This window comes from Vombatus ursinus, unplaced genomic scaffold (assembly GCF_900497805.2).
Source record: "Vombatus ursinus unplaced genomic scaffold, bare-nosed wombat genome assembly UNPS02014779.1, whole genome shotgun sequence".
Lineage (NCBI taxonomy): Eukaryota > Metazoa > Chordata > Mammalia > Diprotodontia > Vombatidae > Vombatus > Vombatus ursinus.
In genome coordinates this window covers 25,339,825-25,357,516 of record NW_020954557.1, presented here as the reverse complement: position 1 = coordinate 25,357,516, position 17,692 = coordinate 25,339,825, and the positions used below count along the sequence as shown (strand labels likewise).

Sequence of the window (17,692 nt, the reverse complement as noted above, 5' to 3'; positions counted from 1 at the left end):
CTTAAGAACTTTAATGTTTTTAAAGGTTATTGAGGACATTGCATAAAAAAGAGGTCCAAGGGTAAACTGGTTCTTTTTTGAGAGTTTTCACTGGGGCAGGAGAAAAGAAAACAAAATATACTAGTTTAAGAAGGGAGAAGGACAAGAGTAGAACTTGCCTATTTCTCTATTCCTCATACAGGAAAAGAAGCATATGCAAAACTGGAAGAATGGATGGATGAGCATCAGATAAACCTCACATAAAATGGACAAAGAAGAGTTAAAAACTTATGCTTACAGACACAAATAGTTCTGAGTAGAGACACATCAAATTCAAGAGGGAAACAGGAAGGAGTAAGGTGTGTTCTATCCTGACCTGTTCCCCAAAAGTGGGACATAGAAAATCACACAGATGGAGGCCATGAGACTATTCAAATCCAAAATTAGGGTTTTTCATCTATCTATAAAACTTGCACCAAGTCTTCGATTGTTAGATTGTATGCATGAGAAGTCTAGATTTGTCTGGAAAAAAAAACACGTACAAAACAATCAGAAATATAAAAATGTTTTGATAAACTAAGGCCATCTGCACAAGGCTGCCTGGAAGGCAACCTACAGCAGTTTTTTTTTTTTAATACCACACTGAAAATACTTTTCAATGGATTAAAAAAAAAGATATAATCTACAAAAATTAGATGTAAACCCCATCCCCCCACCAAAAACAAACACAAGAAACTACTTCCATTTGAAGGTACTTTGTCCAGGGAAGTAGGGAATCAGTATTTGAGAGCTGTATATGGGTGGTCTTCCAGGAAAGCTTTGCAAGGGTGTCATGGAATTCAGTTGGGCAGTTACTGTGCTTGCTCTGATTGACTAATTGTGTGATCTGTTTCTCAAGTGGCATCCATACACTAAGTTTTACTCAGGTACTGAAAATAGTACATGTAGTATCCTGTGGAAGACTCCTGAGCATAGATAGCTCTCAGGCTGGGTGGCAGTGATTTTGATGAGACCACAAGCTCATGGAGTTTTTGGTGGTGCTCACTCCTCTGTCTTTGCCATCAATGATGTTGATTGTGATGCTTTCTTCCTTTCCACTTTCAATCAGTTCATCTGGTTTTCTCTTTTCATCCAACTGTAGCTATCCTTTGCTCCTCCAGGAGCTCCATCTCATGGAATAATAGTTGGTGACTGATTTTTCAAGTTTTACCCTGAGATTTTCTTCTACAGGCCTGCTTGGTTCAGGGGAGTTTCTTTGGGTTATACTTCTCACTGTCAACATTAGTGGTGTAGGGGAGCAATGCCATGGCTTTGGGGCTTCCTGCAGCTATGGATTTGTGGTTTTGACTGAGTTCCAGAGAATCCCTCCTCAGTTCTCTGCCTTCCTGCTTTTCTGATTTCATAGGGTTCACAGGTTAGTTGTCACTAATTCTTTTCTCCTCTTCTTTCCTGAGCAATTCAGTTAAGGCTGTCCCCTGACATTTGACATCATGATGTGCAACAATTTTCCTCCTGGTGTGGAGGAAGAGTTCCAGAGGATGTGTGGTGTCCATTTAGGAACAGATAAATGTATTCTCCTCATTGGTTCGGGGCCTTTCTGTCCACCCACTCCCTGCTAGGGGAGGTGGCTGGAGTTCCCCTTGCTGTGATTGCTGGCTTGGACATCTTCTTGCCTGGAAAGAAGAGCTGCTTAGGCACAGCACCTCCCACTGCAACCTTACTTGACGGCCAGCAAGTGAGCCAGAGGGAAAGAAGAAGCCCCCTAAGCTGGGGCCAGTCACTAAGGGATCTCACAATGAACTTCTACTCATTTGTTGTTTTTTCAATCAGAAATTTCATTTCTCATGACTTGAAACTGCACAGCACTGGAAGAATATCAGAATTTTAAAATTGCAATCAATGAAAACATCTATATCTACTTACAGATAAGCTCTACAGGTTTTCTATATAACTGCATTTCACATTATGAACAACAGGGATTCTTCATCTGTTTAGTTTTTTTGTGCCTCCAAGGTTTGACCTGTCAAGACAGATGCCAGGTATTATTATTCTCTCCTAGCCCAGAGAACCAATATTTATGGAACTCAGCAGATCTTCAATATTATATCTTACTCTTCATTAGCATATCTGGAAGAACACACACACTTATACAGCCACGTACAAACCCTTGGAGGCATTTTTAACCAGTATCCACTTTAGAATAATAATAGAAAAGCCAACACAGGCATGCAAACAACTACCAGGCTTTCTATTTACACTAGCTGCCTCAATAAATAGAACTAAATATCTGACATTACACAAAGTTACAGAATTTCATTGTTGGAAGAAAGCTCAATGAACATCTAGACAAAGATACATCTAAAAAGAATAATATTTACCTTCAAAACACAACTCAGGTACCGCCTCTTATACAGGACATTTCCCTGACACTCTTGCTTTAAATTATTTTGTATATTTATATAAATTCATATACATGAATATATGTGTTCATATCATATCATCCAGTAAAGCCTGAAAGAAGAAATTCTTGTTTTGTCCTTGTAGTCCCAGTGTCAAAAACAGTACCTTTCACATAGTAGGAATTAAATAAATGTTTGCTGAATTGAATTGGTCACCAATTCAATTGCAGAAGTCCTGGAAGGTAGAATCCACTACCTCTCAAGGCAGGCCATTCCCCTTTTGGATAAGTCTAATTTTCAGTTAGTTTTTCCTTATATAAATCCTACATTCACCTCTCCACATCTTCTTTGCATTGTTCCTAATTCTGCCCTCTAAGTCTAAATGAAACAAATGTAATCACTCTTCTACAAGATAGCCCTTTAAATGCTTATAAATAGTATACCAGCCTCTCCCCAACCCACAAGTCTTCTCCAGGATAAACATAGTCCTTTAAAGTCATTCTTATATTATATGAGCTCGAGAATCATCTCTATCTTCATGAGAATCCTCTGTTTACTCTCCAGTTTATCCAGGTACTTAACAGCTGCATTTAAAATGATCCTTCAGCTTTAAGATGCACACGGGATCAACAACATTTCCTTCCAAATAAATCTGTGAATTAATCAGTATATTCTCATCTCTACCTTACAAAAGAAGGAACTAGAGGGATTTCCAGGGGCATCAGATAATAAGTGTCCAAGCCAAGTTTTAAATAGGTCTGCAGGCTCCAAATCTAGTAGTCGTTATACTACCTTAAATTTCAAGCCTAGAGTTCATTTAAAGACTATTATGAAAATATTATATTGCTGTATTGATCTGATGACTTCATTTTTGAAATGTTTCAAAATATTACTTATGTTAGCACTGAAACTAACTTCATCCAGCATTATTTTGATTATTTATTTTGAAAACTGCATTCCATCTACTATTTTATAGAGGAGCCTTGTGATGGCTTTGGTCCCAAATGAAATTCTGATCTGCTTCCTGTCTGATAAAGATACAAAGAATTTATAAATGCCAAAGCTTTACTCAGTGTGTGTCTAGATATGCTGACAATAAATTATGTTCTACTGAAAGGTACCCAAATTTGCACTCTTTGGGCTAATGTTCTCAGATTTTTTAACACAAATAGAATATATAAATGCTAAATATATGCAAAAACTGTTACATCATGAAAAGAAGATAATATATCAAGTGCATGTGTGTTGAATGTACACATGAAATCTCACTTATGGCATAAATTTCATTTAAATACTTAATTTAAGGAACAGACTTTTTCTAACATATTCAGAAGACTAGCATAATCGTCACTTGTTAAAGCATAAAGGTGCCTTAGATTGTTCAGCAAGTGACCTAGGACTTTGGGTCACACAATTTGGTGGATGTAGTGTTTTGCATTGAGCCCTTGAGGCTAACAAGTCACTATTTACTGTTCTGTAATGATGAGTGCTAAACCTACTGTATGGAAGCTTTAAATGGGAATAAAGCAATATTCATTTTGTGATCTGAATGACATTTCAGTCTAATTTTATTTAGGGAGTCATTGTTTTGGTCCTTTACAATATACCCTTTCACATTAAATGGTGCTCATGATAAAAATTAATGAAAGAGGCATATACAATTGAGAAGAATCCTAAAGCTGAAGATCATTTTAAATGCAGCTGCTATTAAGTTATGAGAGGGAGTGTTGTACTTGTGTTAAGCTGTTCTTTCATTCTAACCAATCTGTGCATTTATAAAGGGTTACTCATTGCTTTTTTTAAGTCTAGTATTTCTTTGAACAAGATGCTTTTTCTCCAACCATTCTCACAAATAATTTTTATTAAAATAAAGTAAAACAAAACTGGGTCATCTGCATTTCACTTCTAGATATAAGGCTCCAGATTCCTGTCTCAGTATTTATGCTGCAGAAATACTACCTTAGGAGAATTTTACTAATGTGAAGGACCCACAGGATGAAACTCACATTGTCCAAGTTTTCATTCGAAATGCCAAGATCTCTCCATCTACAGAAAACTCGGACTTCATGATTTATTAGGAAAATGACTTCCCTAAATTACTTGAAAATAAGTGTTAACTTGCTGGATGAGTCACCAAGAGTTTCAGAACAGAATCAGAAGCAGGCCATCCTATTTCTTTAGTAAGTCTCTGCTCAAGAGATTCTTCACAGAGAAAAGGTCTCTATTTCATCTAATTTTTTAAATTAATACTTGATTTAAATTCTGATTATCAAAAATCAGTTAAATATTTTCAGAAAACATTCATCATATACGTGTATATTTATATGGGTTAATTGGCTTAGCAATCAGTTAATTGAGTACTAAGCACCTGTATATGCCAAGCTAGTATACAAGGACAAAATAGAAAGTCTTTCCTTTCAAAGAACTAATTTTATACCAGAGGAGACAACATCTTGACATATTAAGTACATACAAAATATATAAACTATCAATATAAAATAAATTGAGGGCAAAAGACATTAGCAACTGGAGGATTAAATGTATGTATATATGAATGCCTATATATGTGTATAAAAACACATACATACACACATAGACATTCATATGTAAATGTGGCTCTCACTTCCTAAAAGGTCAGATAGGTTACATTTAATCACTTCTCCCTCTCCCCTTCTTCAGTACAATTAAGGGAGAAAGGAGGCCTAGGTTCTCTTCAAATAACTCCAGCCCCCACAAACATTGTTCTCTCAAATGTAGGGGAGGTGGTCCTCTGAACCCCAGCTCCATTTAGCCACTGACAGATTAGTTTTTACATAGGGGTGAATAGGGAGTTCAGGGAGGACTAGCACCTCTAGTATGAGGTCTAACAGAGTCCTTTTCAGGGCTGTTTATCCACCTTTGGTGCTTCCCTTTTCACCCAATTCTCACCTGTGGCTCGAAGTAGCTGTAGTATACACAGCAGCCACATTCAGGTAAAACCTTCTTGGCAGATGGGTTAAACCAGGTTGAGAGTAACCAACAGGCTTCAAACCCATCAGTCAGTTAGGGGGAAGTCTATCCCAAATACATGAAAACTTACCCAGGTAGAAAGGATGAATGAGAACAATTTGTTCCCACAGCCATGAAGGGAGCTGTAGCAGGTGCTGTGGAGCACTTAGAGCTTGGTCAGATATCAAAGATGCCAAAGTCATCTATTGTATTCCAGGCCATCACTATCATCTTGACTTTTGTCCTCCACTGGACTTCACTGTCTCGGGAAGAGGGAGTGAGGCTGACAACTCAAGACATCATCCCCTATGCCATTGATCCTCTTTGAACATGACAGACAACAATTTTTACACAGAAGAATTTACTTGAGAAAGTATAACCAAAAACATACAAATGTGGCAGGCTTAATCCTCCTTCCTTACCCCCACCCCACCCCCACTCTCATAACACCTCAGTCTCCAAGGAAGGGAAGCAAATCGGGTTTATAGTTTAGCTGCATTCCCATGCAGAATAATCCCATTTCTCTGCCCAAAAGATCGCTTGGACATGAGTCCCAGTGTCCCTGGATTCTCAGGGCTTCCATGTCAGTCTGGTAGACTGGACCTCATTTCCTACAATCCTGGCTCCAAAGTCACCATGAATAGACCTGTCATGTCATGGATAACAGCTTAGGCACCTGAAACTGAGGAGGATAAATAACACAGAACAGAACAAAACACCTCTAGCCCCTTCACCAAGGTAAAATAGATGAGTGTAAAGGAAGAACAGTACTTCCTCTCTCACCAGCTGAGTTCATCGTGCCTTTGTTGTGGTTGACCTAGGACCTTCACAATACGGATACAGTCAAAAAGACAGCAGCAGAAAGAGAAAGCAAACAGCTCAATCTTGCCAATTTTAAAGATGTAGGCAGCCAATCAAGGTAAATACAGTAGGGGATGAAGGGACCTCTATGCTAGGCAAAGGTCCCTCAAGAGTGTCTCCATATTAGAACTGGATATGTCGAGACATGGCTAAGTTTTATATAGACATACATATGTACATACACACATACATGTATGTATAAATGTATATGCATATATGTGGTATATATTTGCATGTATATACACGTTCTGTATGTGTGTTTATATGTATATATTCCTTAAATGGTAGAATTCACTTGTAAACCCATCTGGTCCTGGGATTTTTATGGTTCATTCAATTTCTTTTTATGAGTGGATTATTTAAGTATTATTTTCCTCTTCTATTGATATGGGTAGTTTATAGTTTTCTAAATATTCATCTATTTCAATTAGAATATCAGTTTACAAGTACATAATTGGGCAAAATAATTCCTAATAAGTGCTTTAATTTAATCTTCTTTGGTGGTGTATTAATATTTTCATTTTTGATGCTGGTAATTCAGTTTCTTCTATTTTTTTAATCAAATTAATCAATAGATTATCTGTTTTATTAGGTCTTTTCCATAAAAATAGCTCCTAGTTTCATCTATTAGTTTAATACTTTTACTGTCAATTTTATTGATCTCTTCATTGATTTTTAGGATTTTCATTGTGGTGTTTAATTGAGACTTTTTAACTTGTTCTTTTTCTGGTTTTTTTCTTTTAGTTGTATCCCCAATTCATAGACTGCTCTTTCTCTCTTTTATTGATGTACACATTTGAGAGGTATAAATTTTAAACTAAGTACTGCTTTGGCTGCATCCCACAAATTGTGGAATGTTATCTCATCGTTGGAATTCTCTTTAATGAAATTATTGATTGTTTCTATGGCCTGTTTCCTGACCCACTAATTCTTGAGAATTAGAATATTTAGTTTCCAATTAATGTTCAATCTACACTTCTATAGCCTTTTCTTCATAGAAACTTTTTTTACTGGAAGGGACCTTAGAGATTATTGAATCTAATTCTTTCATATTACGGAGAAGGAAAATACTCAAAAAAATGGTGACTTGCCCAAAATCACACCAGTAGGAAGTAGTAAAATTGGACTCAAACTCAGGTCCTCTGATTCCAAATCTAGGGCTCTTTTTTTCTGCCTCATATTATCTTGGGAGTGTGGTCAGTATATATGAGTTGAAATCCAATTTTTACCAACTACTATCGGTATGACTTCAGGCAAGCTTTAATTATTCCAGTCCATATTTTCTCATTTGTAAAATGTCCACCTACTCTAAGTTCCTCATGGAGTTGTTATGAATATCTAATCAGTGTGTGTGTGTGTGTGTGTGTGTGTGTGTGTGTGTGTGCTTTATAAACTGTAAGGTCCTATGAGAAACTAAGAAGTTATCATTGTTACCCAAGGCATGCTAATCTCAGAAAATTATTGGGTCAAATCAGAGAACCATCTAGACTCCAGATCCTAGGGATGGTACACTACTATTGCCTCCTCAAATTGGCTATTGCTTGCTATGTAAAGACAAATAAAAAGATTATGTGAGGACAAGGAAAGCCAAACCTACATAAAAGTTCTAATGTGTATTTCATGTAGACCTTTCACATAACAATAGCTCTAACATTTATATAATGCTTTAAAGTAGTTTTACTTCTTAACAAACCAGTGAAGTGAGTTCTCAATATACTAAATACTCTAAGCTGGATTTGAGCCCTGGCTCATATTTACTGGCTCTGTGTCCTGAGACTAGAGAACTGACCTCTCAATATTCTATGAAACGTTGATTTCACTGATATGGCTATTCCTTCTAATGAAAATCATAGACCTTGGTGTCTTAGATGTCTAACTAAGCTCTAAGCATTCCATAGCGCCCACTTCAGCTACTTTTGTGGCTAATGGGAAAAAAAAGTGTTCTCATTCAGGGGAAGTCTTCACATGCTTGGGATAGACATCTCACTGATGTGTGTGAGACCCCTCATTATCTTCAACCTGGTTTAGCCCATATGCTGAAATAGTTTACCAGGATGTGGCCGCTGTGTCTGCTACAGCTTCTTGAAGCCACAGGTGAGAGTTAGGTGGATCAAGTGTACACCAAAGTTGGAAAGCAGTCCTGAAAAGGACTCAGCAGCTCTCACACCAGAGGTACTGGTCTTCTCTGAACACACCCTACACACCCAAAACAACAATATACACAATGGCTACAATAATATAAATGGCAAAAATGACAAACATAAAACAATAAAAAGAATGTTGAATAATTATAAATAACAAAAACAAGCTTGGTCCCAAAGGAGGGATATGATATAATACCTTCTCTCTCTCTTTAAAGAAATGAAACCATGAGAGGTTCATGGGTATGAATAATGCATGAGAGAGATTTTTAGATTGTTTTTGCTGTTTTTTCTCTTTTTGAAAAAAAAATATTTAAGAAATGACTGACTAAAAGTGAGAGGTGAAAGACACAGAGAAAAAGAAAAGGAATGTAAACACAAAACAAAAACAAAAAGAAAAGAAAATTGTAGCCCATTGGTATCTGCCCATCCTGTGTGACTCTTATTCATGTCCTCCCATGAGTTCACCAAAGGGGTTCTACCAAGTGTTGTGATGGCCTTCCACAATTTCTCTTGACTTTGCAAGATGCCATTGAAACATGGGGCTGTCCAGCAGTTCACCCTCATTCTGGTCACCGAACAAGACTATTTTCTTTTTCACTCATTTATTTCTTCAATAGTATATTTTATTCTAGTTACTCTTTGTAATTTTTTTTTTGTTAACATGTGTTGCAGTCTGTTCACATCCACTCTGCACCTCTTCATTGTCCTTTAAGTAATCATCATTTTCAGTTCTTCAGAATTCCTTTCAACAAGAGAAATACAACATCAGAATGTTTTAAAGGGATTTTTGTTTGGGTTTTTCCAGAGGGACTTTGTAATTTCCTGAAAGAAATCCAGACAACTCTTTTCCTGTTCAGGTGTGAGATAATATTTATACCCATTTTACACATAAATAAATCAGGACTCACAGAAGTTAAGTTAGTGAAAGAAGCAGAATCTGAATGCAGGTCTTCTTAAATCCAGGATCACAACTCTATTCATCACCCAATAGAGTATCATAGGCATATTAAATACTTCAAGAGAGTTTTAAACAAGCTTTTGAATAAGGAAATAAATGGAAAAAAGAATAAATCAAAAATAGCATCATTGCTTTAAGTTTATTTCAGCTTTGACTGTGAATATGAACAAAGATTGAAACCAGGACCTATTTTCCCCCAAATCTTGCTCCTTTTGTTTTTCTCCATAAGAATAAGCTTGAATTTTCTTATCCTTGAAAAGGGATTTCAAAGAAATGTTTGATACAGTTTATTATTTTATATTAAAATACATTTATATAAATATACATTCCAGAATATGGGGCAATTTTATTTAAATCCCACTGAATAGGCCCTCATACATATTTTCTGCAATACAGAGGAATCATTCATATACTTAGGTAGATGAGAATCTTTTACTATCAGTTCTAAGAACCTTTTACTATCAGTTCCCAGGAATCCAGGTTTTGTTTCATTACTTAACTTTTAAAATCAGTTTATAATTCAGTTACAGAGCAGACATGCAAAATAAGATATTAATTTTAGCTCCCAAGTGCATATCTTGAATATGAGGCTTTTAGAGCCCTTTTTCTTTTTCCCCCTCCACATTTCATAAAAATGATCATTTGCAAAAAAAAAATTAATTGACTTCCTCAGCCTCAAAGAACTCTCTCTAAATGGAATGTACTGGTTTATTGCTTTAATGCTACTTAATTTAATTTAATGAATGCAGCTACCAACAGTTTCCTACATAAATAGAAGGCCTTCTTTTGTTGAAGGGATTCCAAGGTTTCCATAAGGAATCAACAAAAATATTGCAAATGAGCTTATGTGTCAACTACAGGTAAAATGGGGCCAAATTCGATTGTCACATTGATTTACCAAAGTGAAATGATCTTGTGGCACACAAAGCATCTGTGCCCATCCAGAGCACTGTGGGAATGTTTTCTGAGTAATACCTTTCAAGTTTTAAATATTATATTGTGGAAACTAATGATTCTTAATTATAAGGATTCCCTTCTGACATTAAAATATTGTTTTAAAGAAACAAATACTAAGGACTATACTCATACTATTTCCCCCAAGGGACTGCAGAAAGACACTCCTATAAATACATTTAGAACAGTGTGAAATTTAGATAGGCTACATCCCCAGAGCTGGGATAGCTATGCTGCTAACTGTGATTTATTTCATCTAAAATAATGAATCCAATAGATGCTGTGGGGACTGAATTTGTTACTTGAATGTGTGTTGCATTTCTGAAGACAAATGCTTATGGTTTTTTACATATAAAATAAAATTTTGTGTTCAAACTGTACATGTCAGACTCCACCATTTGCTGTTTGCCCTTGAGGTCAATGCAGTTGTGCAGGATATTTTCACACTGACAATGGGAAAGGAGATCCTTTGATGTGCACACAAAAAATAGAAGCTTAAAATAGTTTAAATTAGCATGGCTTTGGCATTGAGGACTGTGCTTAGGTTCAACTTCACTAGTCAAGATATAAAAGACATGTCAAAGTTTATTTTGTATCATTCCTTCTCACCACCACCATACCACAACAACTATAGCAAAAAAATAAATAAAAATAAAGTCATTCTGCATTAGAACAAGTGTATAGTATTTCAGAAATAACACATATGTTCCTGAAAATTACATATAAACGAAACATTTTAACTGATATTTTAAGTATGTGATGTGTGAGGGGGATGAGAGGTGGGCCTTTTACTAACTATACTGAATATATATCTCTAATTAAAATATTCCCTATGGCATGGCATGTTTCCAGATAACTTTGGTGTATACTTTCAAAATTCTAACTTTTAAGTACTACAACATAATCCCTTTTCAACATTTTAGTGAGAATCCCTGAGAAATATATGACCTACTTACCAGGCTTATTAAGTAGAGCACATTGAACCAAATTGAACTTTTTATTGATGACTCAGATTATCACTGGGTACATCAATTATCGTAGTCCACTAGAGTATAGCATTGTACTCAGGAACTTCTGAATGGTATAGAGTTGTCTGCATATCTGAAAGACAAATTTAAATAGTTCCAAAAAAATTATTCTATGCAATTTGGACTACTATATATTCAAATTATAGCTAGGGTTCCAGAAATGCTGATCATGCTTTTTTTTCCATAAAGATAGATACAGCACTCTATGCTGTGTAAAGATAGGTAACAATTTGTGTGAAATTTGGAGACATGCAATGGCTAGAAATATCACCAAAGGTTTGATCTATAAGCGATATGCATGTCTCTGATTAATTAAAAAAAAAAAACCTAACCTTTAGAAAACCATTCTGGATGACAACTTGGAATTATTATAATGATTAGTCAACTTTATATTCATCAACTTTATATCCCTAGACTTTAGATAATTATGATTAATAATCAACTTTTAAAGTATTAATTTTGAAGATAGTACAATTATTCAAACTATTTTTGTGACATGGCATCCTATTTCCAAAAGAATGTTCCTTTGCTAACATTATAATTATATAAAATTACTTTTGATAGAATATTTCCATCCCAATTTTCATTCTCTCTACATGGAATGCCCTTCAAACACCTTTTATTTCTTTTAAATCTTACAAATGCCTCAAGAAAAAAAAACCATAAAATCCCACCTTCCCAGAACATCAAATAACTCCCCACCTCCACATGCACTCTTTAATATAAATTCCCCTTCCTTTGGATATTAATATTTATATTTATAGTTACGGAATACATATCTGCTAATTTAGTAGTTGTGTCCTCTTTGGTGGCATAGCTATTGTTGTCTTCAACTATTATTTAAACCTTTTATGTCTTATCTCCTTAACCAGATTTTAAACTCCTTGAAGGCTAGGATGGTATCATATATATCTTTGTAACCCTGATCTCAGAAGTAATAGGGAGCCACTGGTGTTTATTGAATAGTAAAGTGAGTGACATGGTTAGACATACATTTTAGGAAGATCATTTTGTGTGTATGTGTAGAGACAGAAATTATATGGTTACATATGTATACATATGGTTACATATGTATACACATACACACGTATATGTATGTTTGTGTGTGTATATATACATATATAACCAAAGAACTCTGATATTCTATTTCGGCAAAGTAATTTATATTCAGCATATGACTTTTTGATATCAACAACCTTCTCTAAATCACTAAAAAAAACTTTAAATCTATACCTACAACCATGGATCATTTAAAAAGTCAATTGTATTTAATCAAGCTAGTACACAGATATTTTCAAATTAACTGGTCATTGGATTGAAGTGAACCATAAAAACTAGTTTATGAATCAATGCACATCTCTAATATTAGTAAATGGCAATATTAAAGAAAATGTATCCTAGTGATATCCCAAATTATTTTTATACCCTATTAAAACAGGGAGGTATGTTAAATTAGAAAGCATGTCCCCACACAGTTTTCATTACATGCAATTATTGTGTAGACAGATTCAGGTTTATTAATGCAGAGAGAACAATCTGAAATAAGTCAGAATCAATAATGTTAAATGAGCGTTTCAAAAAATGCTACCATTGATCTTTCTTTTGAATGACATAGAATAAACATTTCCCTCTGATGCAAGCTCAAAGATGTTGCTTATTTAAGATGCATTGCTCTTGTCTAGGGATAGAAGAAAACCAGACTAAAAACAATAGTCCCAGAGCTTTTTCTCTGGGGTTGTTGTGAGGATAGAAGCGGTGTCGGCAATGTATTTACACATGCTTGTTTCACTGTCTGGCCTATGTGTTGGGAGTTATATATATATATATCATCTATATCATCTGGGTTCAAGTGACAATACACGAATTCTTCTCTAGTCAAAATATCATCCCTATTAGTATACTACATAGGGATCTCCTAAGAAACAGACTCCCCTTTGGTCACTACAAGTTCTACTTACTCAGTGTCCCCTCTGAATTACATATCATAAGTTCCTACCAATGCATGTACCTTTACTAGGCAAACCAGAAGACCAACCTGGTTCACAGCAAAGATATTTAATGAAATAATAAAATAATAATTATATTCTTCCCATAAAACCAAGCTCACTCACCCATAAACCTGCATTCATTTTATGGGAAAAAGGGACCTGCAAAACAATTTTAATGAGGCATACACATTTGAGGTACATGTGTGATTAGTGAACCATTACATACACCTTTGAGGTACATATGTGATTAAGGAACCACCACAGAGGAGTAAACTCAAAAGGAACTTATGACCATATTATACATGAAAGAGTAACTAATGCAACCAAATCTCTAAAGCTAATATGACTTTTAGCAATATTATCACACTATTCTTTTCTAGATCTGCCCACTAATTATCCAGGATAGCCATTGTTTCTCATTTATTCCCCCAATAAACATTTTATTATTCCTAGATAGGGGTGATGCCTCTGTTCCATGTAGTCTTCAGCTTTCCAGCTAGCTTCAACTAATACTGTCTAATATTAACTAAGGATTTTATAATGCAATGATATAAAATAATAAACATTTACTAAGCGCCTGCTATGTGCAGTGCACTGGCCTAAGTGCTGGAGATACAAAAACAATAAAGATAACCCCTGCCCTCAAGGAGCTTACAATGGAAGGAGATAGCACACAAAATGAAGCTGAGGATACACAGATCTCTCTGCCCTCCAGCTCTCTCATCAGAGATGCGGAGACAATGAAGGAACTGATGATGTGTGAGCAACAGAGATTGTGGAAGTAATCTCTGAGATGCTAAGTTTCCTGATGCTGAGGATGTGTGATGATGGTAGAGTTGGAACCAAAGCTAGTGTGAAAAGATCTGGCTGAGCTTTTGTGCCCTCCTTAAAGGGAGGCATTAGTAAGAGTTTTTGACTCTGTCCTCTTGCCCAATTAGATGAATAGAGGCAATTTAAGGTACAGAACAGTTCTCTTCAACAAAGTTCCAACAAAGTGCTAGAAAGGATGCAGGAGTGTCATGATTGGGAAATCCAATGAGCAAATCTAATGAATCCAGCCCAGGTCAACATAGGGAAAATAGAGCTCTTTAGACATAGGACACAAGACTAGATAGAAGTGCATTTTGTGAAGGCTTCAAGTAGGGAGAGGGGAAAACTTACAAAATGCAATTCTGCTTCTCTAACCCCAGAGCTAGGTCCCAGACCCAGTGAGAACTGAGAGTATGATTTGATGCTAGAAGCAGTACTGCCTATAGACTGAGGCAAGGAGCTTTTGTTGCTAAGGACTGTGCCCTTGCTTGGAATCAGGTTTTGACCCTGGAGTACGGTCAAGAATTTAGCCCCCAGGCTGGTCAGAACTTGCAACTAAGTGTTCAGGATAGACAAACTCAGACCAACAGAAAACCTTCAGATCTGTCACTCTCGACCTATAAACCACTCTAGGTAGCTGAAAGGGGAGGGCCAGCAGCAATTTACTGGAGCTTTAACCAGAAGTAAAACTGCAGTTTTGTTTCCTAGACCTAAACCAAGACCAACAGATTGCAAAGATCAGACCAGAAGAGAAGATATCAGACTTTGCCCTAGATAGACCAGTTGGGTACACTGAACATTTTTAAGTTGTCCACCTGATCTGTCTGTGAAATCCTTGAAGTGAACAGCATTGAATATTCAGAAAAAGCAACTCAAAGACCCTAGAGAATACAAAGCATTTCCAAATGCCAACCCAAACTCCAGAAGTACAGAGCTATTGGAAGAATAACTCAACAACAACAGTAACAACAATAACAGCCACAACAACAAAAATAGTCCCCCAGTAAAGGTTACTATATAAGACTAAAATAAATAGTAAGATGAATCCAACTCAAAAAAGAAAATGTGTAAGGTAACAAATCAAAAACAACAAATTGAGGAGAGAGAATTTAAGAATCATTTGACTAAGTGAAATACATGAACAAAAAAAATGAATCTGGATATCATACATAGCAAAATCATAAAAAAACAAAACATCCCAGACATATGCAATGGAAGGGCAATTGAAAATAAAGAATGCACCCATCACATCCTGAAACAAATTCCAAAATTAAAAACTCCCTAGAATGCCACTGCCAGTAATATCAAAATATGATATGTGCTCTAAATGGCCTAGCATCTATATGCTTAAAGGAAAAGCTGAGTGGCAGGAAGAAATAAATAATAAACCTATAATGGGGACTTTAATGTACCACTTTCAGAGCTAAACAAATCTAACCGAAAATTAAAGAAGAAAGAAGAAGCACTTGGATATTTTTTTAAAGTTACATATGATTGTTTTCAGTAGATTATTGAATGAGAATAGAAAGAATTTTTCCGGCCCCCTGCTTCTGCCTCTCACCCCAAAATGGCGGACACAAGGAGCCACAGCCCCGCCGGCTTGCCCTGAGGAGCCCGTGAGAGGGAGGCTCGCGCCCAGGCCGAGGGACGACGACGAGGAAGGAGACGAGGAGGAGCACAGCGAGCCAGCCGCCCTGGCTCTCCTTCGACCTCGCCTCACCACGCCTCCCCCGGGGGTCCCGCCCCGTCCCGGTCGCGGCCACCCTCCCTCCTTCCCGCCACCGCCGCTGCCACTGCCGCTTCCTCCGGCGCTCCCCGCCCGACCCCATCGCCCGGCCCGGCCCCGGCGCCATGAAGCAGACGGCCGGACATCGCGCTGCGGGACTCCCGCGTGACCAAGGTGTTCTGGGAGAAGTCGGACAAGATCATCCTGTACAACTGTCAGGAGGGCAAACCAAAGAGAACTCTGTACAGTAAGAAGTATGGAGTGGCCCTAATCAGATGCACACATGCGGCAAACATTGTAGTGTATAGTTCTAACAAAATAGATGATACAATCCGCCACCTGTCCTTGCATGATAACAAATACATCCGGTACTTCTTCAGACGCAGCAAGAGGGTGGTAGCCTTGCCCATGCCACCAACAGATGACACTTTTATCCCTGGGTCCCTGGATAAAACCATCCGACTTTGGGATCTTCCATCTCCTAACTGCCAGGGCCTAATGCATCTCTAAGGAAAACCTGTTTGTTCTTTTGACCCAGAAGGGTTTATTTTTGCTGTTGACGTCAATTCTGAAATGGTAAAACTTTATGATCTTCGTTCCTTTGATAAGGGGCCATTTGCTACCTTCAAAATGCAATATGATAGGAACTGGGAGTGGACAGGCTTAAAGTTCAGCAATGATGGCAAACTCATCCTTATGTCTGCCAATGGCAGTTTCATTCGCCTGATTGATGCGTTTAAGGGAGCAGTACTGCATACGTTTGGGGGGTATAACAACAGCAAAGCTGTCACATTAGAAGCCTCCCTCACTCCAGATTCTCAGTTTATTATGATCGGCTCTGATGGTGGTAAGATTCATGTATGGAATGGAGAAAGTGGCATAAAGGCTGCTGTGTTAGATGGAAAACATACTGGTCCCATAACCTGTTTGCAATTCAATCACAAGTTCATGACCTTTGCCAGTGCATGTTCTAACATGGCATTCTGGCTGCCTACTATTGATGACTGATCATTTGTCAGCAGCGTCTGCACATTGAAGGGCAGCCAGTAAGAGGAGGAATGGGACTGTGTATTGGTATTACGTAGTTCTGCTGACCTGAAGCATCCTTCTACCTAGCCCTTCTACTGGACATCTCGGTACATCCTTTAAAAAAAAAAAAAAAAAAACACAAACACCTTTGCTGCATTCCTTCAAAAGGACTCTTGGTGCTGCAGACCTGAGGTTGGATCCAGATTTTCTAGTTGTGGCCTGTATCTAGCTCCTCCTGAGGGGTGAGCTGTGTCAGGCTCATCTGCATCAGTGCGGACCCTTGGCATAGCCTTCTCTTTTGAATGTATAGGGAGCCTATAAAATCTTGACTCCACGTATCTTCTTTCCTGCACCCTGTTCCCATAAATGCATGGAAATCTAGTTCTGGTTTTGAGGTACTAGTGCAGTTTCCCCTTTTCCCTCTGCATGTGTCATGATTGAATTTTCCCAGTATTGTTGTGGCTTTATTCCATAGCCATCATGTTTCTTCTGTGCCAAAAGTTTAAAAATAATCAGTTCATATGTCCTAGGTACAGAGGGAAGGACAGAGCTATGTAAGGTCTAGGTTTGCAAGGAACTCAAGGAACTCTGCAGACTGTTAGGGTGAGGGTGCTAGGTATGGACTTAGTTGTGTGGCTAACTCAAACCTGGTTCAGTCTGCTTCTAACTGATGTGGGGAGCATAGAGAGGCTAGGGGGACGTGAAGAGGTAACAAATCAAGTGCTTCCAGCAGTCAGGGAGGCTTACCTCCTTAGCAGACATGGGGCCAGCCCCGTACAAGCAAATGGCAGCTGAGCTGAGATACAGCCGGGTTGTCTCTGTCCGATG

General features: G+C 37.4%; 2 pseudogenes; one reads left to right on the top strand and one right to left on the bottom strand.

The window, feature by feature from the left end:
* Window positions 1–345: 345 nt before the first annotated feature.
* LOC114045840 lies at window positions 346–15,962 on the bottom strand (annotated as a pseudogene).
* Window positions 15,961–16,904, top strand: LOC114045838 (annotated as a pseudogene).
* Window positions 16,905–17,692: the final 788 nt, after the last annotated feature.